Consider the following 24007-nt stretch of genomic DNA (forward strand, 5'->3'; position numbering starts at 1 on the left):
ATATTTGGAAACCAATGTATTGGTTCCAAGGCAGAAGAGGGGTAAAGGTTAGGCAATGGGGGTTAAGTGACTTGCCCAGGGTCACCCAGCTGGGAAGTGTCTGAGGCCAGATCTGAATTTAGGATTTCCCATCTCTAGACCTGGCTCTCAATCCATTGAGCTACCCAGCTGCCCCCAAGAAATCTTAAAAAAAATTTTTTTTCTATGTCTTATGTGACTATGGTTGCTTAGGAAGTTGCATTTGAAGGATCTGCAAAGACACCAATCCAGGCGCATCTCTACAAGGTTTGATTCCCTGGATGATGCTGTGGGATTGAAGTGAAAGTAGAATCAGTAGTCTGAGGGATGACACTTGTATTGACTTGATAGCAATCCTTTCCTAGTAAAGGACCTTTTTAGGAAACCAAAATTATTTTAGTCACTTAGTTGAATAGAATAATAGTTCTAAAAATACTACTAGCTCTCACTTAAACATTACTTTTAAGATTTAAAAAGCACTGTCCTCACAACTGGAGATAATTCAAATTTTACAGATAAAATGATAACAGAGACTTACAGTAGCAACGTAACCTGATGTGGTAGAAAGAATGCTGAACTTGAAGTGTTTAATTCTAAAAGCAGCATTTTGGGCTCTATGGAATATAATCTAAACAAAGGAGATTGGGTGATATTAGTGATTTGATAACCTTAGTAAAAATGACAGCAATAATATTAGCACTTACATAGCCCTTGAAGGCTTCCAACTCACTTTAAATATGTGATTCTATTTCCATCTTAAAATAACTGTGAGGAAGAGATTGTTATCCCCATTTTAAAGATGAGGAAACAATCCTGTAAAGACATATATGAAGTGATGCAGAGTCAAGTTAGCAGAACCAAGAGAACATTGTGCACATTAACAACAATAATGTGTGATGACCAGCAGTGAATGAATTAACTCTTATCAACAAAGCAAGGATCCAAGACAACTCCAAGAGACTCATGACAAGAAAAAGGATCTCCACCACTCTAGAGAGAATAGTCTGAAAGCAAATTGAAACATACCATTATTTACTTTATTTACTCCATCAACTTTTCTTTAGTGAAAGCAATGTATTTCTTCTTTCACAACATAATGATCATGTGTGATAGAGGGTTTGCACACAGAAAAAGTTCCAGGCTGAAGAGTTTGTGGATCTGCTCACCTCCATGGGGGAGGGGTCCCAGGAAGTCTGGAATGTTGAGAAGAGAGAAGATTCTGGTTGGAATTTCAGTTGGATCTCTCTCAACCTCGAGAAGCTGAGGAGGAGAGGTCTGGCCAAGCTTTTCTCCTGGGATATACCCATCTTTTTCCATCTCCTGGTGACTGGACATTCTTCCCCCCCTCCCCATTCCCAAACTGAAAGAACATCTGAAGAAGACATTTAGAACCTTTGTCAAAACTTTACCTCACAGCTCCTGGTGACCTGGGTCTGAACTGTGGCCAGGGGGCCAGAGCCCAGGGTCAGTCAACCTGGCTATCTCTCAGGGGGCACAGGCTGCCAAGGTCCAAGTTCACCAAAACTCAAGGAGGGAGGGAAAATGTATTTAGAGAAGGAACCCCTTTCCCCATTTTCCTCACCCATTCTTTCCCTACCAGTCATTTTCTTTGTGTTACCCTAGTTGACTTAAATTATATTAAAGTGGTTATCCTTTCCCAAATTTGAGTCAAGTGTGAGTGGGACAGCTTGAAGGGGGAGAGACATCTTCCTAAGAAGAAACCTTTTAGACTCTAATAGTCCAGGAAGTCAAGAGCCAAGCTGTGAGAGCAGTCACAGCTGAGGAGGGAAGGCTAAAGGGGGAAAATTCTTCAAAACCTCTCTCCTCTCTCTGAGTCAACCTTAAAACATCAGCTATCTCTCCTGGATCCTGTTTTCTCTTTTCCACACTAACCAACCTCTCCATTACACATGGGAATATGTATTCCATGATAATATATGTACAAACTATATCATATTACTTGCCTTCTTGTGCAGGTAGGAAGGGTGGGAGGGAGAGAATATTGCCTGAAAAAATTAGAAAATAATTTTTTTAAAATTGCATTCAGGAAGGATCCAGGACAATTATGAGGGACATATGAGAAGAAACATTATCCATATCTAGAGAAAGAACTGTGGGAGTAGAAACACAGAAGAAAAACATATGATTGATCACACAGTTCAATGGGGATATGATTGGGGATGTTGACTTTAGATGATCATTCTATTGAAAATATTGATAATATTGAAATAAGTTTTGATAAACGATACATGTAAAACCCAGTGGAATTGCTCATCGACTCCAGGAGAAGGGAAAGAGGAGGGTAGGGAAAGAACATGAATCATGTAACCATGGAAAAACATTATCAATTAATTAAATAATAAATCTAAACAAAAATTGTATTCACATATAATCTGGGGGGAAATCCTATGATTTTTTAAAATACAAAAAAAAACTGATAAGGAAACTGAGGCTGAAAGAGGTCAGGTGCAGACCCAAGAAGTGTCTGAAACAGCCATCAAGACAACCTTGGACTCCATCCAAGACCCTCTCACCCACTCAGATACCTAGCTACCTGGGTATCTTCATCAGAAGCCAGAAATTTAAAACTTCCTTTCCACGAAGATAAGGATGGTTCTACTCCCTTTTTAGTATGTCTTCCCTTGTCTGTGCTGGAGATGTACCTAGAGAAACAGTTTTAGAATGGAAAAGAATTTTAAAGATTATCCAGTCCATTCACCTTATTTTACTGATGTCATTATTGAGTGCTAAGATGGCTTGTTCAATTCCATACTTCTAGCAAATGATAGTCTTGAGGTTTGAACTCATGTGTTCTGACTCCAAATTCAGTACTCCTTCTGTTTTGTCCAGTTCTGGTTCAGATTCCAAGGAGGAGACACACACAGTAATGCAATACACAAGAGGTATTTTATTCAAGCTATAGCTTGGGCCTCCACAAGAAGCAGAAGACCCTGAGCATTGCATGGGCCTAGGTTATATAGTGAGGCTAGGGGTGGGGGTCATCTTGAGAATCAGGCACCAAAAATGAAGACACATCAATCTTAGTCCCAGATGTTCCCTTTCTAACATTGGTCAGTCAGTGACCTAGAAGACTTGAGATAACATATGGCAGGACATAAATAAGGACGTGGTCATTTTAGTTCTTGGGACAAGGGATCCTATTGGGGCACTGGCTGGAGGGCAACTTCCTATGATATTGGTGTGTTTCTTCATTCCCCACTTCTTTTAGGACAATGAGGAATCCTACTCATGGGTACAGCGTCCCTATAGGGGTATTAATGTCCTTTAGGGGCAAGTATTGCTGCCTTAGGACCAGGAGCTGGACTGTGTTAATGCGCTTCTTTACAAAGCCACAAGTCTATTGATAATACAAGGGCCAAAGGTCAGCAAAATAAGAATGAAGAGGGGGCCTGATAATTTGGAATTGAGGGTTGTCAGCCACAGGGGTTTGTGAAAGAGTTGCTCATACCAGGATTTCTGGGCCTTGCATTCTTTCTTCCTGATGACCAGTCCTTCTCATAGTTTTATCATGGAATCCCTAACTAGACCTGTGTGGTCTGCACAAAAATAGCATTCTTATCCTAGAGCAGCACAAAGTCCACCCTGCTGGAAGAATAGAAGATCTAGCCCTCTCAGATAAAGACCCTCGCTGTTATAGAGTAAGACCTTAGGATAAACAGTCACTAGTAAGCAGAGATCTTGGTTGGAATCTAAGGAGCCTTTAGCTACACAGGGGGTCAAACCTGAGGACACACACAACCCATGGGTGCCTTTGGGTGGGAGAAGGTATAATAGTTTGCCCAAGTTACTGGGGGCACAATGCCTATGTCATCTCCCCCCTCTCCAAATATCTAGGGAAAAGAGGTGATCGTCTCAGTATTCTGTGGCTTCTTCAGAGCTGAGAATGATTGTAGAGCTGTCCCTACCTATTTTCAGGAGAGAGGTATTGACTGTAGGCAATGTCCAGGGCTTCAGGCTAGAATAGTTGCCAAGGATACAGTGGCATCTGGGTGACTCCCATGAGTGCTTCTACCCTAGAAGCAACTAGAGAAGTGACAAGGTTACAAATGCAAGGTCCACATATCCCACAGGGGAGTAGCCAAAACTTTAACAGGGAGGGAAAGACTGGACACAGGGTCTTTAGGGACATGTCCTCGTGAATTCCTGGGTCCTAGGTAGGTGGGGACCTGGTTGGAGACCTGAAGGATGTCCAGTGACTGCTTCCCCTGATGGGCAGACAGGTCATGAGGGGGAGAATCAGCCCCTAAGATAGAAGTGTAGAAACCAGGACTGGGGCAAAAACTAGAACACCAGATTCAGACAGAGAAAATTAGTACAATAGTAATTGATATTACACATTTGCATTTGGGTATCTTAGCCAATAGAATTCTTCAGAAATAGAAAATTATTATAATGATATTTGATATTACACTTTTGCATTTGGGTATTTTAGCCAACAGACTCCATCTTCAGAGATCATCTTCTGACAGGAATAGACCCCTTTAGGAAATCTGATTCCTGAGTGGTTTGTAGAGTTGGTATGTGATGTTTCTGTTAAAGAATATCCTTTTGCAAAGTACACATTAACTATGAACATCAATAAACACTTGAGTATTCAAGCTCAAGATCCAAACTTCAACTGTGGTAAATTAAGGCTATAAATACAAGCCATCTATTAATAAACTTCACCTACTTTTCAAATTATGTTCCCTAACCATTTAAGAATTTTCAATTATTAATCTAATAAGTTGTTTAGGGAAGTGGAAACTTTAATTTAATTTTACAATTTGCATTATGTGCTGATTATGGGAATTTGTCACAAAGGAAAAGGCCGACAGGGAAAATATTTCCTCATGTCCCAAGGGACCCATAGTGAGGGCTTCACATATAGGCCAAAGCTATCACTGGCTCATGTCATCATTGTATCACTCAAGGATTAACAGCCTAGATGGTCAGAAAGGGTCCATTCTCAGATGAGCCCAGAATATGCCTCTGTAGCCATCCCAGGACATTCTCTGTCCTTTGTGTACTTTGTCACCATTAAATCCCAGAAGCTTTCTTTTTCCTTAAAAGACAAGTCTCACCCATTTTAGCTGAGAGAAGTTCTAATTATCAGCAAATGAGAATTTCCATATGCCTCAAACACACCTTTCATATCCCTACAAGGCTGATCACTCACTTATTCTTATGTATTTTGGCAATAATTTACATATCACACTTTAGTCACAAAACCTGAAATAAAGAACATGAGTGCTGAATTGAGTAGCTTCATAGTAATATAAATCAAGGCTGTATCATCTCTTGGACCTAGGCCATCTGAAAGACTAAGACAAGGCCATACAGGAATCACTTCAGGGTAACTGCCCAGAGAAATTAAAGAATCATATGTTATTTTCCCACAACATATACAATAATTTCAGAAATTATACCAAGGTCAGGGATCCAATTATATGAGTAGAACATCTATCTGTTCTCTTTCACCTCCCTATGTGTCTCCTTCTCCTCCCCTCTCTCTCTTCCTTCAAAACCCTCTGCTTAAAAAGCAGAGCAAGATTTCCATTCTTCCTTCTGTTGGTATTACTTCAATAGCTAATCAGTAACCCAAAAGAATTCTGGTTTAAAGGATTACATCATTGAAACACTGCATCTTTAGCATAGTGCTCATCAGTTATAAATTTTTGATCATTTTAGCAACAAATCACATAACAATCATAAAATTCTGAGCAAGCATTTTTCACATGTATGCAATTTTAACATCCTACCCTTTCCTTGGCTACTGTTTGCAACATATATCTTTATGCAGATCAAAATGTAATCAAAATATCAACCAACATATTCCCAAAGTTCGTGTGAAATAACTTATCAATTACATATCACTCAATTCATTTTATCATTCTGGACGTGGAATGTTTGCACTAAGATTCCACAGCTTCAAACAAGCCACTTGAGCATCTTAAAACATCCGAAGTATACAATTAAAATATACTCATCTTTAAGTTCTATCACACAATGATTGTCAACTCTGTGAGGTCCCTATTTCAGTCCCTAAGTATCAGTGTGGAACAATTATAAGCACTTCTTTCTCCTTCCTGTGTGCAAGGAAGGGGTTAATAGCTTCTGAGCAATTTATCCTAAGGCTGCTTGGCTCAATTTAAGTTTTATTACTTACAACCTTGTCCCATCCTTCTTTAACAAGTGAGCTAACTAAAATTTAAAATTTTGAATGTATCAAACCCCCTTCATAATAATTTACTCTCAGTGGATTTTAGTTTGAACTCCACAACTTTCAAATAACTTTGATTAAGTCCTTTAGCAATCCTTCAGTATGTAACCAAACTGAAGTTCAAAGCATTTACCTGTACTCTTCTCAAACCTCTGTCTAATGTAGAATAGAACCTCCAGTATATTTTAGCTCAAAACATTGCTTCATACCTAATTAAATTCCAACAACATTATTCCACTTTATAATTTGTTGTATTTATTTCACACTAGAATTCATAGTATCAACTAGTATCTCTGTCCATTATTCTTATTTCTTCTGGCTTCTCCTCTTTACCATTATTTTAAGTAGAGGAAAGGTACTGTACTGAATTGTAGTTAATCTTCATGACAAGCCCTTCTTGATTTCAAGGCTGGTCAACTTTGACTTGTTAAGGACATATTGTTTATATATCATGTACCCCTTAGCCTATTTAGGTGGAAAACTTAATTCTCTCTATAGTACAAATGAACACATAATTTGTATTCACTCCATTACTTTCCAGGAATTTGTATCTGAATACATGTTCATCTCTAGATCACAAATTCCTTCCTATACATTGTGCACATTAAAAAAAATTAATATAACCTTAGTCAGAGACAACACCATTTAGAAATTCCCTCTTTTGCAAAATACCAAATTCTTTGTACTTGTATTATTAAATCCCATGCACAGATTAGCCGCTTTAAAAACTTCTTTGTGTGATATGATTTCTTGTTGCTAGTTCTGACATACATTAAAATAACATCTGATTTTTAAAATCCTAAGTTCAAATTCTAGAATAAGTTCTTCTCAACAACATAACAACTTTTCAGGATGACTTTTACATCTATAAAGTAGCCAGTACAATTTCGGTCCTTACAGAATAAAATACTCCCCTTCTGTGTCCCCTGGCTATTAATCACATTGAGACAATCCTCAAATTAACTGAAACCATTATGCATTGCAAGGTTTAACAAAACAAACTTCTAACCATTAGTTTTGTTGTGCTCAATAAAATCTGGCAAACATTTCACATTTAACTGGCAAACAGTTACCACAATACATGAAATTACATTTGTACTTTCGCTAGGTTTTGGGGCAGGCAAGAGCACACTCCCCCAACCCCAGGGGCTTATCTTAGAGATCTATTCCTCAGCATGTCTACCAGCATGGACATTTTTCACACTCACCATCCTTAGAATGCATTGGGTCCTCAGAGGACTCGAACCTCTGTTCCCAGGACCGGTCCCTGTCCCAAGTCCAACTTGGGCGGGAGGCCTCTAACCACCCCAAAGTTCCTATTGAGAGCTCTTAACAAATCCTCTAGAAGGGAAATCTCTCAATCTCTCGAAACAACTTCCGTTTTCCCCGCTGTTCCAGCCCAGCCCCTCACAGACAGGTCATCACTCAGAAACAGGTGAAAGAGGGTGTTAATGGATCCGACTTGGCAATAGGCCATCTCCATATAATCTGCGGAGCACAGAATCTGCCATCCACTTAGCCATATGCTGCAATCCAGACGCTCCTTTTCCCTTACACATTCACACAGATTTCCCTTCAGGGATTCAATTACCTTTACCACTGTGTGGTCCAAAACCTTTGGAATCCAGGACAAGCACCCAAATGTTCGGTCCGGTTCTGGTTCAGATTCCAAGGAGGAGACACACATGGTAATGCAATACACAAGAGGTACTTTATTCAAGCTATAGCTTGGACCTCCACAAGAAGTACAAGACCCTGAGCGTTGCATGGGCCTGGTTTATATAATGAGGCTAGTGGGGGTGGGGGTCGTCTTGAGAATCAGTCACCAAAAGTGAAGACACATCAATCTTAGTCCCAGATGTTCCCTTTCTAACATTGGTAGGTCAGTGACCTAGGTCAGGTCAGTGAAACCTGAAGACTTGAGATAACATATGGCAGTGCATAAATAAGGACGTGGTAATTTTAGTTCTTGGGACAAGGGACCCTATTTAGGGTATTGTCTGGAGGGGAAGTTCCTATGATATCAGTATGTTTCTTCACTTCCAATGTGCTGCCATCATGTAGTCCTCATGGATGGTACAGTGAACAGAGTGTTGACCCTAGAGTGAGGAAGACCTGAATTCAAATCCTTCTTCAGATATTTACTAGCTCTGAGGCCCTAGACTAGGCATGTAAACTCTCTAAGCCTCAGTTTCTTAATCTGTAAAATGGGAATAACATCTACCTCATAGGGTTATTGTGAAGATCAAATCAGATAATTGTAAAGCACTTAGTGCAGTTCTTGACACATAGTAGATATCTAATAAAGTTTTTCTTCCTTCCATGGTAACAATCATTTTTCTAGCTGAACGTATTGACATAGCATTTTTTCTTTTAAAATACTTTAATATCATGTTAAAATTCTCATTTTTTTCCTTATGTTACATTGAATGGCTTTCTCTTTGACTTCTTCTAGGAAAGCAGTTTAATCTCATCAGGAAACTATCTCTAAATCACAGTATAATGGGTTACTTTCAGGAGGTTTCCTGGTTATAACTCATCTCATCTGTGGTATGTGAGTTCTTAATAGGTTTTAGTCCCAGAGGGTGGCCCATTGAGAATTGACTGCATTGTCCTCTATCTGACCTTTGCCTGAATCATCTATTGTCCCAGATCTTGAGGTCTGTAGGGAGCCTGCAGCCCTTGCTCATCTCCTCCAATTGGTTTAACATCTTATGATGTTTATAAGTGGTGTGCCTACGCAAAACTGAACTCAAATAAGAAATAGTTTAACTAGAAGAAATAATGATATCTTTATGCAGCATACATTTTCTGTTTCCTTATATATATCCAGATTCCAAAGAACTAATAAATTGGGTCCTTTCTTTCATTATCAATGTGATTTTATTTTTCAAAAAAATGAAGCTCTGAATAGTGGAAATAATTTCTTTACTCATATAAAAATGCAACATAGTTTAATCAAAAGTTCTTAGTAGTAATCAAGGAAGCAGAGCAAAAGGATTTTGAAAGAGGGTCTAAACCTTGGCAAGATTTGTAGGAGATTTCTAAACCATTAAAAGTTTTTTCAGATGCTATTTAACGTTGACATCAAATTGTTTCTTTTACTTACAACCAACCAACCAGTCCTTAGTCACATCCACTTTGCAATGTTTAGTGGTCCTATCAATCATCTTGACCATGGCTCCAGGAAAGTTTGAGAGAAACACTACAATAATAGTATATTACTATTGGGTGCTGAATTTTAAGATAGTTTATCTTTCAAAATGGGTTTGAATAGAGTAATATGTCCAAACAGTCCAGTATGGCCAAAAAGAGCTTTATTAATGATGCCCTCAATTTCTAATATGGAATATAATCTTTAACCTGTTTTAACGCCATTTCCTATAACCTAGCTTTGTCTTAGACCATTCCAAAAATGAAACATGGCCCCTAACACAAACATATATCCAAGGGCATTCAAGTTTGGAAATGGAAGAAAGACTACAAATAGAAGAAAATAGAAAAGATTTGCAAAAAATAAAATTCTAACAAAGAAAACTATTAAAGATGAAAGAACAACTTCACCAGACATCACAGATTTAGATGTGTTGATAGAAGAAATAGAAATAGAAATAAAGGGGATTAAGATTGGAAAAACAGATTGTATAAAATTTAGAAATATGTTTTGTTGGTCATTCCTTTTAGTCATGTCCAACACTTGGTAACACCATTTGAAGCTCTTTTGGGAAAGATAGTGCAGTGATTTGCCATTTCCTTATCATGCCCCTTTCACAGATAAGGAAATTGAGACAAACAGGGTTGAGTCTTGCCAGGGGTCACACTTGGAGTAAATGTCTGAGGCTAAATTTGAACCCATGGAAGATGAGTCTTCTTGATTCCAGACCCTGCACTCTGGATACAATGTTCTTCCCAGATGCCTAAAGTGATTGCCTAAGCTAAATAAGTAACGTAAGACAATTGACGTGAACTTCTATCAGAGATGGCTAAATAGCAGAGTAGATAGAGCACTAGCTCCAGACTCAGAAAAACCTAATGCCATATACTATTTCTAACATTTACTAGCTTTGTGGTGACAGACATATCACTTAACCTCTGGTCTGCTTCATTTCTTCATTTGTAAAATGGGGATGATAATAAAACCTGAAGCCTAGAATTATCAGGATAAAAGGAGGCAATAATTGTCCAGTGTTTTGTAAATCCAAATGTTATACATGTTAGATATTATGGTTTAAAATATGTAAACTCCTTTAATTTAGACTTGTCTTATAGGAATAAATATATGTAAAGCCCCTTACTACTAGATGTCAGCTCTAGAGAAGGGATCATTAAAAGACCAGAACATGGAATTACTCAAATTTGTATTTACTTTTACCAAATTAAATGCACAAAATAAATTGATCCTTTCAGGAGCAACTTTTAACTTTTATGACATCCATTTGTTTAAAAGATTAGGTGACAGTTTTTCAACACAATAACTTATTTTTACTTTAGCAGCTGTCTAGTTAGGTAACTCAGTGTCATTTTTTTTTTCAGTATCCAATATCAGTTAGAAGCAAAAACTATATAGGAAAGATAGTTTGTAGCCTTTGATAAATAACCGAAAGGAATTCATCAAGGCAGAAACTATCTACCCCTGAAACGGAGAAAAAAGGAAAAAGAAAAAGACATCATTTGGCACTACTCCCATCATTCAAGGAATTCTCAGAATAATATAGAAGCAAAACAGGACAGAGTAAATCCATAGAGAAGCAATTCATTTAAGGAGCTGTTTCACAATTTAATTAATTTAAATAATATAAAAGTGAAAACAATATAGTTCCAGCCTTTCTTCAGTCAACAAACAAGACAATTAGAGAAATAATTATGCTGCATTGTTAGAATGTAAAAAGTGTAGCAGCAGCATCATCATCCCACAGAGAGGAAGTATAAATAACAAGCTAAACTTGGAGACAGGAGGATTGTGAACAAGCCCTTTTCAGGCATTTCAACTCTTTTTACCCCCATTTTGGGTTTTCATGGCAAAGATAATGGAATGGTTTACCATTTTCTTTTTCAGCTCATTTTACATAGGATAAAACTGAGGTCAGTAGGATTAATTGACTTGTCCAAGGTCATACAACTAGTAATATCTGAGGTCAAATTTAAATTCAGGTCTTCCTAACTCTAGATCTGGTGCTCTTTCCACTTTATCCCTTAGCTGCCTTGGTTTAAATGTTGGGGGAAGGGGTCCATATTAACTCGCTCCATAATCCCCAGGATATAGTTTGATCTCTCCGAGTCTTAATTTTTCAGTTATATAATGGTTAGAATAATACCTCAGAATTATTATGAGTATTAAATGAATTGTTATTATCGAGGATAGAGATAAAGATAAATATCAGATGTGATTTTATTAGTGTAAGATCCTTTCTGATGAGGAAATTCACTTTACCAATGCTGGGTGGCAATTTCTCTAAGTTATAGATCTAAGAAGTTGCCTAGAGTATGAAGGGATTAAGTGACTTGCCAAGTGCCAGAGAGCCAGTATATTGAAGAATCAATATTTGAACTCAGCTGTTCCTAGCTGTGTAAACAGCTTTCCATCTACTAGGCAGCACCATCTCTTATAATCATCATCATTACCATTATTAACACTCCTTCTACAATAAAAAATATAATCTTCTGCTAAGGTTTATAAAATCATTTATAAATATGTCACTTAATTCTCAAACAATTCAGCAAGATCATAAGTGTATCATTACTAAGTAGCTAGGTGGTTCAGTGGATAGAAAACTAGATTTTGGAGTTCAAATCCAGACACAGGCACTTAATTGTTATTTGAGTCTGGGCAAGTCACTTAACTTCACTTTGCCTCAGTTTCCTCAAATAAAAAGGGGTGATATCTCAAAATAGCTAAATTTCAAAGTTGTTTTCAGGATTGAATGAGAGAGAATTTTTAGAGTACTTCGCACAGTGATTGGTCCATAGTAGATTCTATATCATGGCTTGTTCTCTTCCCTCTCATTCACTATTTTAATCCCCCCATTATCATTTATAGATGAGGAAACTCACTCTAAGAGGTTAAGTGACTTATGTCATGTGACTGGTAAGGTACAGAGCCAATATGCTAGTATATGATGTGCATTAGAAGATAAAGTATAAAAGAAAAGAATATATACTTTGGGGCATCCAGGTGGCATAGTGGATAGCATCAGGAGGATTTGGGTTCAAATATAGCCTCAGATGTTTCCTAACTGTGTAACCCTGGGCAAATCACTTTAACTACATTTCCCTAGCCCTTGCCTTTCGAAGGAAGGAAGGAAGGAAGGAAGGAAGGAAGGAAGGAAGGAAGGAAGGAAGGAAGGAGGGAAGGAGGGAAGGAGGGAAGGAGGGAAGGAGGGAAGGAAGGAAGGAGGGAAGGAGGGAAGGAAGGAAGGAAGGAAGGAAGTTTAAAAAATATATATATATATGCCACCTAGCATTACCATTTTGACATAACAGATTTCTTGATCAATATGTTATAGATGCCAGACACATCAGTATTATTTTTTCTTAAACCCTTACCTTCCGCTTTGGAGTCAATACTGTGTATTGGCTCCAAGGCAGAAGAGTGGTAAGGGCTAGGCAATGGGGGTCAAGTGACTTGCCCAGGGTCACACAACTGGGAAGTGTCTGAGGTCAGATTTGAACCTAGGACCTCCCGTCTCTAGGCCTAGCTCTCAATCCACTGAGCTACCCAGCTGCCCCCCCCAGTATTATTTTTAAATGTACTCTTTGTACTTATAATAAATAATTTATACAAATAGTTATAATATTCTCCTATAGTTAGTTAACTAACATTTATTAATTAAGCACCTACTATATTCCAGAAATTATAATTACATTTGTTTCTTTGTTGTACAGTATTTGGTTATTGTATTTCTAGTTATGATATTTTTCTCTAGAACCTAAAATAACAAATTCATTGAATCTGAGACAGTGATTTTCACCATTTCAGAATCTAAATTTGACATAGCTTGAGCTCATAATATGTTTATCGATCCAGAATTTAAAAAGCCAAATTCAATCCAGTACGGTTGTTTAAAACTGAGAGTCGTGTTTAAATTTCCAAACATGTTAGTAAGATAGAGTTCAGAGTTTGACTGCCTGGGTTTTTCAAATTCTTTGTACTATACTTACAAGATATGTTCAGATTATGTTTAAGAAATGAGTTACACTGTCAGTAAATTGAGACTCATGTATCACCAAGAAGCCCAGAATTGCTTCTAAAGATCCTTAGACAATAAGCATGCCATCAATCCTCTGCATATTTTCTTTATCCCACTAGTAGAATATCAATGGTATATTGATCTGTATGCTTGTAACACTATTAAATTTGTCCTTTTGAGCAAGACTGTTTCAGTATAGTATGATTGGAAAATTTGTCATTTTACTTCTATACATTAGCAACAGATGGTATTGTGGGAATTATGTGTATATAGAGTACAAATGACATTCTAGGTTTTCTACTCCATGAAACATGCCCGGCTTAGTTTAGGGACAGACATTAGTTAGTATTGAAAGTGGCAAGAATTAAGTCACTTCTTCACCACATTGAAATAACCCTAATACCATGTCTTTCTAGAAATTAGAAATTTCTAATTCTTGATTTTTGCACAATAAAGTAAAAATCACTTAGAGATTTCCTGTTTCACCCAAAGGAGATAGGGGTGGTGGGGAAGGGATACTTTGCTAAATGAAATAATCATAAGGACATCATATGCTCTCCAGGATAATCTGTTTCTCAAAAAGAATCCACTATGGAACATAGCCAACAGATAGTCATTTATCCTTTGCTTGAAAATCTGTGGTAAGAAGGAAAAAATCCTATCTCCTGAGGGAGCTTATTATAATATGAGATAGTTCTGATTGTAAGAAAGTTTTATTTTGTTGTTGTTGCTATTGTTTTCCTTCATCAGGCTTAAATTTGGCCCTTTATCTTCCATCCATTGCTCCAAAGTTTCTCTCTGACCAAGCAGAGCAAGCTGAATGCCTTCTCTACATGGCAGCCATCAAAATACTTGCACAAAACTGTCAGCTAGCTGTTGCTCTCTCCCCGCCTCCTCAATCTTCCCAAGTCTTCTGCATTTGGCTTCTGGGGCAAACTCAATTCAATTATCCTCACTTTAACACATTGAGGGATCTGCAATTTATTTCTTGTTACTCCTACTTCCAAGATGCCAATCACAACGTATCCATTCCCTCTCATTTTTTGTGAATTTTGCCTGTGTCTTATCACAAATTTAACACATTTCTTCTAGATCTCTTGACACTGCATGAATATCTGCACAACATATAGGCTGATGTATGTTATACCTGCAACTTTAATTCCTCTGAAATTATGGTATCCCTTGCTGAATAGCATCTCAAGAAAGATAGGTCCTTTATTTAAATGAGAAACTTGGAGACTCATTAAAAGCATGGTTTCCCAAATGTATTCCAATCTATTCTCCTATTTATTTGTGAACCCAGATCATTAACCATCTTCAGTCTCTGGCCAAGATTAATACTGATGGATATTTATTTTATGGACTTTTCATTGAGCTAAAAGTGATAATATGAACTCTAAGCACAAGCCTACCTGTATACCACTAGTTTGGCCACAGGCTGATGAAATTTTTGACCATAGCACCCTTGAATGCTGTCTACTAAGGCAAAGAGGAGTTGCATTTTAAGGAGTTTCTAGGTTCATAAATCCTCAGAATATTAAAAATTACCTCAATAACAATTCTCAAAGAAATAAAAATAATCAAACAAAATACAGAATAAATCTCCAAATAAAATCTTAAAACTATGCACTTGGCTACCTTGAATCAGCCTCTATTATTGAATACCCTCAAAACATTTTAATTACTGTTCATCTTTTTCTCCTCAAGGGATTTATGCATCTTTGAATATGCACTGGTGCCCTCAAATGATCTTAAAAAGGAATTTTATCTTACACAATCCTTTTCCTATCGTATTCAATAACTTCCTTGTTCAAACAGTTTAGGTATATCCCTATTGGCAGGAAAGACCCGATTTCAAATCTTACCTGAATTATCTGTTGTGTGACCTTAGATAGATCACTCTCAGCCTCAGTTTCCCCATCTGTAAAATGACTTTTTTAGCACTTAATTCTTAGGGTTGTTGTGGCAATCAAATAAGATAATTTTAATATGTAAAGCAATTTGTAAACTTTAAATCTCTATAAATTAGCTATTATTCCTTCTAGAACAAAAAATTACTCTGTTTAGCTTTTAAAGCCTATTACATCTAGCCTCAGGCTGTCTTTACCAACCTTGTCAAAATCCCCTTTTGAATTCAGCAACCCAGCCAAACTGGCCTGTTCACTATGTCTCACACAAACCACTCCAGGCCCTTGCACTGCCTGTGCCCTATGCCTACAATGCACTACCTCCTTAACTATATATTAACCAGTCCCTCTCATCATTTAAATAAATTCAGGCTTCAACAATGAAAAAAAAAATCACCTCCATCACCCCCAATAAGAATTCAACTGTTGACCAAACTCTCAAGGGAGGTTCCCCAGTGAGATGCTCAAATTATGACATTTATACTTTTATTGCTCATTTCCTATCCATTTTAAAACATTAAATAGAACAGTAAAAAGAAACTCTGGAGTCATTTGTAAATGAAAGATAACACATTTACCCAGAAATGGGAAAGGGACATTGGCTGAAGGATACTGATGCTTTTCTTGAAATGAAGTAGTCCAAATAAGGGAAGGTAATAAAATTGAAGTAGATAAAGCAGATCAATTCCTTCCAGCATTTTTTAGGAAATGGAAACAGACCAAGCCCCTTCCCCTCTCCCCTTTCAAGCAGCTTTTGCAGGTGAAGACTAGACTCTAATTATCCTAAGGATGAGAATTAGGAAGGATGGAATGCAAGATAACACTTCACTTACTAGGGATAAGTGAATTAAGTACAGGTGAAAGTAAACAACCCCTGAATAACCTGAGGATGGTCCACTTATCTCTGACCACACATACCTGTGTTTTGGATAAGGTTTGTTTGATTGTCAAATAAGAACCTGTATGTGAAAGGAAATAACTTTGTATCTTGTAACCTGTATAAGCTATCCTGCAATGTCAGTCTGATGCAGCTCCCACTAGGGAAGTTTGTCCCAGCTGGTAGATGCTTTATTAATCAATAAGTAATGGTCCCAATAATTGAATTTTGGGGTGTTCAGACTCACTTTATGAAGTACCCCACTTCAGAATAAAATTTTAAAAGGTACAATTCAGGTATCACCTTCTTCATGAAGCTTTTCCTAAATCCTCTAATTTCTAGTGCTTTCTCTTCCCAATTACCTTTCACCTAAACTACTTGGCATATATTTGTTTTTATTTACTTTATATTTATGATATTTATGTGTACATATTGTCTCTTCCACTAGAACATGAACTCTTTATGTGTAGAAATTGTTTGATTAGTTTTCCTTATGTCTCCTTTAACTAGCACAATGCCTGGCAAGTTGTAGGTTCTTGATAAATATTTGTTGAGTAATTAAGAAGCTCATTTCTGTGTTTCAACCTCTAGTTTTAGTTAGCTTTTGTGTGTCTTTAAAAAGGATATGACATTCTAAATGACTCTGTCTACTATATCTCACTCTCTTCCCCCTGCCCAATTCTATATTGTTAATCCTCTCTCTGACCAATTGGGTACTATGTGAAAATAGAAATTAAATTTATTTAAAAGCAATTTTTAAAATTAATTTAGTCCTTGCCATATATCAACAATATGCAACTTGTCTATATACCTGAGCAAAAGGAAACACTAACAAGGATATGCATGTAATAGGTAAAATATAGAATAAGTACAGAGCAAATAGAAAATTCTTAAGTTGTCCACAAACCAGGGAGTGGTGGTTATGGTTTAACAACTGGCTCTCACATGTTCATGACACACCATTAAATTTAATCTGCATTAATATTTTTCTCTATCACTTTAAGTCCAACTAATCAGCAAAACAAAAAAAGCAAGCACTGATTTATGTATTCCATGGTGTAAATCCTGGTCTGAACTGACTCCAGCACATCCCTATCACAACCAAAGAAATTAGGAGAGACAGATGGAAAGGAAGCTATGAAGTTGTATATCAAAACAAGGAAGGGATATTGACTACCACTCCTCAAATTAATGAGTGAAGTATTTATATTCATTTGAAAGTCATACTAAGTTTGAGATGTTCCTTAGTTATAAAATTGAACTTTGGGGAAGGAGAACATTGCTGGGTATAATTGAATCTAATATTCATGTGATGAACTCAAGACATGGGAAGAGAGGACCATTTTCTCTGAAAGACATACTATAAGAATGATTGGTTATTAGTACAATTTGGCAAGGCCTGTATTCTGGAAGTCAAAGTCAAATAAACTTAATGATGTTATGAACTTAAAAAATTAGGAGCACGTGAAGCTAAATACTTATTAAAGAGCATATTAAAAAATTTGAGAGAGAATCATAGAATGGTAAAATCCAGAAGAGGCCATATTACAATTATTCCTTACCAGCATAACCAAAAAGGGAGGAGACAACTCAAAATTGAGGACCTATGGAGAACTACAGCTCCTGTTGACCTTGAGGCACAGATTCATAGCAGCTGCTTCCCTTTAGGCATTCTCAGAGCAGCTGCTCCAAACCTTTTCTTCTTTCCTTAAGCCTCCCACACACTTCCTTCTCTGCTGATGACCTTGCCTCACAATACACTGAAAAAATTGTGGCCATTTACCAATAACTCCCTTTTCTCTCATCCTAGTCAAATGATACCCACCCCTCCACTATCTCCTCACCCACTCCAATTTTCTATAATGAGGTGGTCTTCTGCTTGCCAAGGCCAACCCTTCCTCAGATATAATTGATTTCATCCTTCCCTCTTTTCCAGCAGTTCATCCCTTCCATCATCTTCATTAGTCCATAAATCATCCAACTTCCTCTATCTGCTGAAGCAGGAAACAAGCAAACAAACAAAATTTAATCTCATGCAATGTGCTAGGTAGACACTGTGCTAAATGTTTTACCAACAGTACCTCATTTGATTCTCACCTCAACTCTGGAAGGTAGGTGCTATTATATTCCCATTTTGTATTTGAAGAGTCTGAGGCAGACAGAAGTTAAATAACTTTCCCAAAGTTAGTGTATGAGATCACATTTAACCTCAGTTCTTTGTGACTCTAGGTCTAATGCTTTATCTCTTCTGTCCCTTGTCCATCCTCATAAACTCCTTTCATGCTCCCTATAACCACTTATCCTCCATGCAAAAAGACAAAAATTTTAAACCTCACTGGACCACCAGCATTCATCACATCTCACCTAAGTTCAGCTAAATTATTTGAAAAAGTAGAATACCTTTGATATCTTTATTTATTATTTCTCCTTTCTAAATCCTCTATAATCTGTCTTGTGATCTCATCATCTAGCTATAACTGCTGCTCTTTCCAAAGTTATCAATAATCTCTGTTCATTGCCAAATCAAAAGTTCTTTTCCCAGAGATTATTTTTCTTTTCTCTTCCCAGTATCTGTCACCATTGGACCATGTTCTCGTGGGCCCTCTTTCCTTTCTGGGTTTTTGTCACTCCTCTTTCTTAGTTTTCTCCTTCTTGTCTGACCTCTCCTCCATTTCTTTTACTGGTTCTTTGTCCTTATGCTCACTGTGGGTATTTGCCTCCACGAATGTGGGCATTTGTCCTCCTTCATCTTCCACTTCTCTTATCTTTTTTCTCTATGAGATCTTATTTTTGTCAACATAGAATCTAGGAATCCCAAACTTGTGACCTAGTGAGATCTGATGGAGACCCCAAGGCTTGTGCTCTGGGGGTAATCCCAGGCTGGTAGTTTCAGACTGAGTGGGGGACCCTCTAGGGAATAGACAATGCCCCATCTGGGGTCAACTGACTCTTCATCTACAGAAGCCTCTCCCAGTATACCTCACCCTCCTTCTGAGGATCTTGTGAGACTGATATGCTGTTTATAGCACCAAAGAGTCCCTCCTAGATGTGTGAACCCAGGCAAGTCATATGACCCTGATTGCCTAGCCCTTGCTGCAATTCTGTTTTAGAATTGATATTAGGACAGAAGGCAAGGATATATACATATAGGTAACATATTATGCATGTATGTATGTATGCATATAAACGTGTTCTGTAATTGATGGCTTGCTGATTGCTTGTTCTTAGCTGTCTGTTGGGAAGTGAGAGTTTAGGTAGGAGTGGAGACTGAAGAAATAAGTGTTATAATCATCACTTTAGTTCAGATGTCCATGAAGCCCTGCTCCAGGAAATAGGCATCAGGCTAGCATTTGGGCATGACACAATAAAGGCACAAAAGGGAAAGTATCCAGAGTTCCCAGTTGCCTCCACTACATCAGTCCTGATCATGCTCTCATTTCACTTCTAAGCAATCTGTAATTTTGTAACAATGGAAGAATAGGTAGTATTTATTGGTGGGTGAATTTTCAAGATCAAAGCAATAATATCAACGATGTGAATTGCTTATTCCAACATAAAACTGCTGACTGATAGCAGCTGTTGCCAAAGCAGAGCCAGAGAAAATATCCAAACATTCTGGCTCCTTATTATCCTTAGCTACACTGTTTCCACGCCTTAGTAATAAAAAGGACAAAAGAAATTGTTTAGTCCAAAGCTTTCTTTTTACAGAGGAGGAAACTAAGGCTTTATGAGGTCAACTGACTTCACCTAGCTATTTAGTGGAAAAATTGAATCAAGAGTTCAAAGCTCTTAAATCCCAATGTAGAACCTTTTCCTTTAGTCAAGAAATTTGATTACCAAATTACTCTAAGCTTGTGGAACACTACCAACTACCAGTTTATCTCCATTTGGGTAAGGCTGCAAAGGGAAATGTCATGTCAGAGGCAAGGAAGCAGAATTGTACATAGTCAATACTCCATATCTTAAGTCTATTCTTATATCTCAGAGTTGATTTATATAGAAATATTCAACCTATTTGATCATCAAAGTTTTAAAATGGTGAAATTTAATTGAAAATTGAACAATGATTTTTAAGATATTTATTTTTATTTTATTTTTTTATAAACCCTTACCTTGCATCTTGGAGGTAATACTGTGTTTTGGCTTCAAGGCAGAAGAGTGGTAAGGGCTAGGCAATGGGGGTCAAGTGACTTGCCCAGGGTCACAGGGTCAGCTGGGAAGTGTCTGAGGTCAAATTTGAACCTAGGACCTCCTGTCTCTAGGCCTGACTCTCAATCCACTGAGACACCCAGCTGCCCCCTTTAAGATATTTAAAGGTACACAAAATGTCTTTTGCCAAGAGCACTTTTCTTATGTTGGAATGCAAATAGCTTAAAATATCTTGAATCAGTGAGTAACCCAAGTCAGTCAAAAAGACATTGCTGTCTTCTTAAATTAAGAAGCTGTTTATAGGAAAGCAATATTAAAAATTGCTTTATAGAGTTCCCTTATGTAGTCTCTTCTGTGAGTGTATGATTCTAATACTCTGCAACTTAGGAAAGTAATTTTTTATTTTAGGAAAGTTTTTTTAAAATACATGAAAAAAAGGATAAATGAATCCTTTGCTTTAATGTAGCAAAGCCAAGAGAAGAATATATGTTTTGTTTGTTTTTTCTCTCAGCAAATAAGCTTGCAAATCAGAGAAAACCTAGTCGAGGAAACTTAATGAAAGAATATAGAATGCAGTGTGTATTCAGGTTTTACAAAATGAGTTAATAATGGATTTCAAGTTCTACTGTAAGTGAAGATGCTTGTCTGATAAATCATTTTTGTGCACAATTATATTTTCTATAAACTAGAGTAATATTTTGTAAACTATTTTTGAAAAAAAGAAAAATGTTCTTCTAATCTTAATTCATTTCAATGAACAAAAGCAAAATCCAAGATAATTGCTCTTACACTTTAGTCCATATTACCTGATTTTTTCATATTACTATTTTAGTTTGTTAGTCACTCCATGTTATTTTTATCTTGATTTTATTTCTTCAACTGGAAAAATCAAAGTCCTTGAAATTCATTATTTTCATTTTAAAATGGCAGAATAACAAAGTATTGCTTTGTACTGTAACTGGGTGGTGACTTCACTTTCATCAGTGCAAATTACAAATCCAGGCAACAATCATAATTTTTTTAAGACTAATGATAAAATTTGTTTATTACATCTTTAAAATGTGACAAAACAAGAAAAGAAACTAGTCTATTGTCTGATCAAAAACCTTACTTAAATGCAAATACACTATGCTACATGCCCATTCTTTACCAGTCTACAAATGTTTTGTTTTGTTTTTAAACAGGAAAGAAAGCTCATTTGGCATGAATTGTTCTCTTAAAAGTCTTGCTAGTTCTTAGAGACCATTGCTTTCTTTTCATGAGACAAGCACTATGTTTAATCATTCATTTAATAATTTGGCTGGGCATTGATGTTGTTTAATTGTTTTGCTAATTTTCAAAAATTTCAAACAATTTTGTCTGTCTCCAGGCTTCTAGAATTCATCAAACATTGTTTAATCACATTCTATATACAAGGTTTGGTAAATATAAATGGGGGTGGTGGGGAGAAAAACATTTAGGCACTTTAAGATTTTTTTTTCTGGATTATCTTTTATTTCTCTTACTTTCCATGATATTCTAATAATTCTGGGTTCACATATGAAAATCTTTCCATCTCCAGGAATTTATCTTAATTTGCAGATGCAAACTCATGTTAAAGTAGCTATGTGCTCTCTTACTAAAAAATTCTCAATTTAAACTACATATTTGTTCTACCTTGTCTGGTTGAAATATCATTCTTCATGATGGAAGGAGAGTGAATTTTGTGTTTTTTATTTACAATATTTCATAAGCTTTGTATCATTTTTGGCCTTATCCTTCAAACCAACTAGTAAGTACTTATTGGGAATGCAAATACAAGTAGAAAGAAAAACAGTGGAAAGACAGCCCCTGTCTTCAGGAAGCTTAGATTCTCAGGGTGGAAAATAATGCATTAGAGGAAGCTGAATAGTGGGGTGAGGGAGAGAAAGTCCAGAAGATAAGGAGTTCAACAGTGTAGCCTGGAAAGGAAGGAATACATGGCAGACCTAGATATCCTCCATTAAAAAATAATTTGCTGGTTACATTAATATTCCCAGTTATCTTCCTCCCATCTTCCCCTCCCCACACTCATTTGCTTATGATATTCTCTGAATCCTCTTTAAAATGGTTGTACTGGGAAGAGCTAGACAATCAGAGAAACAGTCCAAGGATGGAATATGTATATTCATAGCACTAACAAGATAGTAGTGTGCCAGTCATTCCACAGAGCTTACAAAAACTGAAATTTTCCTTTTTTGTTATCTTGGACTATGGTCCAAAGTTCATGTGCCACCTACTCAAGATTGAAAGGACCTGAAGTTTTATCCTAAATTTCTTCTATCAAACACAATGAGTTCCAGTATAAAACACCAATGGCCAGATTGAGAAAAGTGGTTTTGCCAAATCTTGACTAATTCTAGTTTTCATCTCATACATGTTGAATGATAGCATATCTCCCCACAATAATTCTTTATGTGCTACTTTTTATAATCTTCATTTAAAAATCACAAATCATTTGATTGTAATAGAAATAGCACAAGACTGAAAGTTGAGAGACCTAGGTTCAGAGGTTTGCTAAAGCCAGCTTGAATAGGTTGATAAGAGTCAATTATTAAATTTTCATTTTAAGTATTTCTACCTAATACATCAACATCACTATTGCCAATATATCATTGTCTTATTGATTATCTAGACTTAAGAAATTAGAGGAAAAACATTAATAATGCAGATTAAACATAAAAATGTTTGTCTACCCTGTAAGAGAGCTGATAGTTAAATATTTACTAGCAAACCACTGCCTAGTTTTTACTTCTTGCTAGCTTTATATGACCTTGGGCAAATTCTCCAGTTGGTTAAGCTTATAAAATGAAGGAATTGTAATAGAAGATCTCTACTAACCTTCAGTATTGAAAATTCTTTAATTCTGTGCTTCATCAACCATTGAACATCTCTTTGTCTCAGGGTCAATGAGATTCTGCAAACTTGCTGATACCTGGGAATCTTTTTTATTTTGTGAAACGTAAGATGTTACTTTTTCTTCCAAAGATCCAAATTCTCCTTCAAATTCTTTCCTTTAAAGAAAGAACATTGGGGGCAGCTGGGTAGCTCAGTGGATTGATAGCCAAGCCTAGAGATGGGAGGTCTTAGGTTCAAATTGGCCTCAGCTGTGTGACCCTGGGCAAGTCACTTAACTCCCATTGCCTAGCCCTTACCACTCTTCTGCCTTGGAACCAATACACTGTATTGATTCTAAGATGGAAGGTAAGGAGAGAGGAGAGAGAAGAGAGGACAGAGGATTTCCTTTGTATTTCTAGGTATTTTACTTTATGCATTTGAACATGTGGCTAATTTGTTTCACCAATCTGCCAACTGGGATCTCTCTCTCTCTCTCTCTCTCTCTCTCTCTCTCTCTCTCTCTCTCTCTCTCTCTCTCTCTCTCTCTCTCTCTCTCACCCATCAGAATATAAAGAATTATTTTGTTTTGTTTTTATTAAGTCCATCTCCCTTCTTTTCACCTAGAAGATCAGATTGTATTATAGTACTATAATTGATGGCACCTCAGGCAGAGAGATAAATGGAGCATATATCCTCAGGTTATTGGGTTTCCTTCAATTCCACACCTTTTTATTTTTATCTCAAGTTTAACTGTGGTCTACAGTTGGCTCTACTATGAAAAAAAATTCAC

General features: G+C 36.8%; 1 protein-coding gene and 1 long non-coding RNA gene across 13 annotated transcripts in view; one reads left to right on the plus strand and one right to left on the minus strand.

Annotated features, from left to right (window-relative positions):
• The window catches only part of DMD (dystrophin), a 2399796-nt gene that overhangs the window by 1650512 nt on the left and 725277 nt on the right, over positions 1-24007 (plus strand). The window lies entirely within an intron of this gene.
• LOC103093579 (uncharacterized) lies at positions 1003-23428 on the minus strand. 2 transcript variants are annotated; one of them, XR_008911750.1, is made up of 4 exons: positions 23221-23428; positions 3945-4062; positions 2573-2681; positions 1003-1211 (listed from the first exon to the last, which is right to left on the minus strand). It is a non-coding gene; the product is annotated as an uncharacterized LOC103093579 (long non-coding RNA). The 2 variants fall into 2 exon arrangements; XR_467022.3 differs by lacking the exon at positions 1003-1211 and adding an exon at positions 1983-2024 and having other exon boundaries at positions 23221-23426.

This window comes from Monodelphis domestica, chromosome 4 (genome assembly GCF_027887165.1).
Source record: "Monodelphis domestica isolate mMonDom1 chromosome 4, mMonDom1.pri, whole genome shotgun sequence".
Lineage (NCBI taxonomy): Eukaryota > Metazoa > Chordata > Mammalia > Didelphimorphia > Didelphidae > Monodelphis > Monodelphis domestica.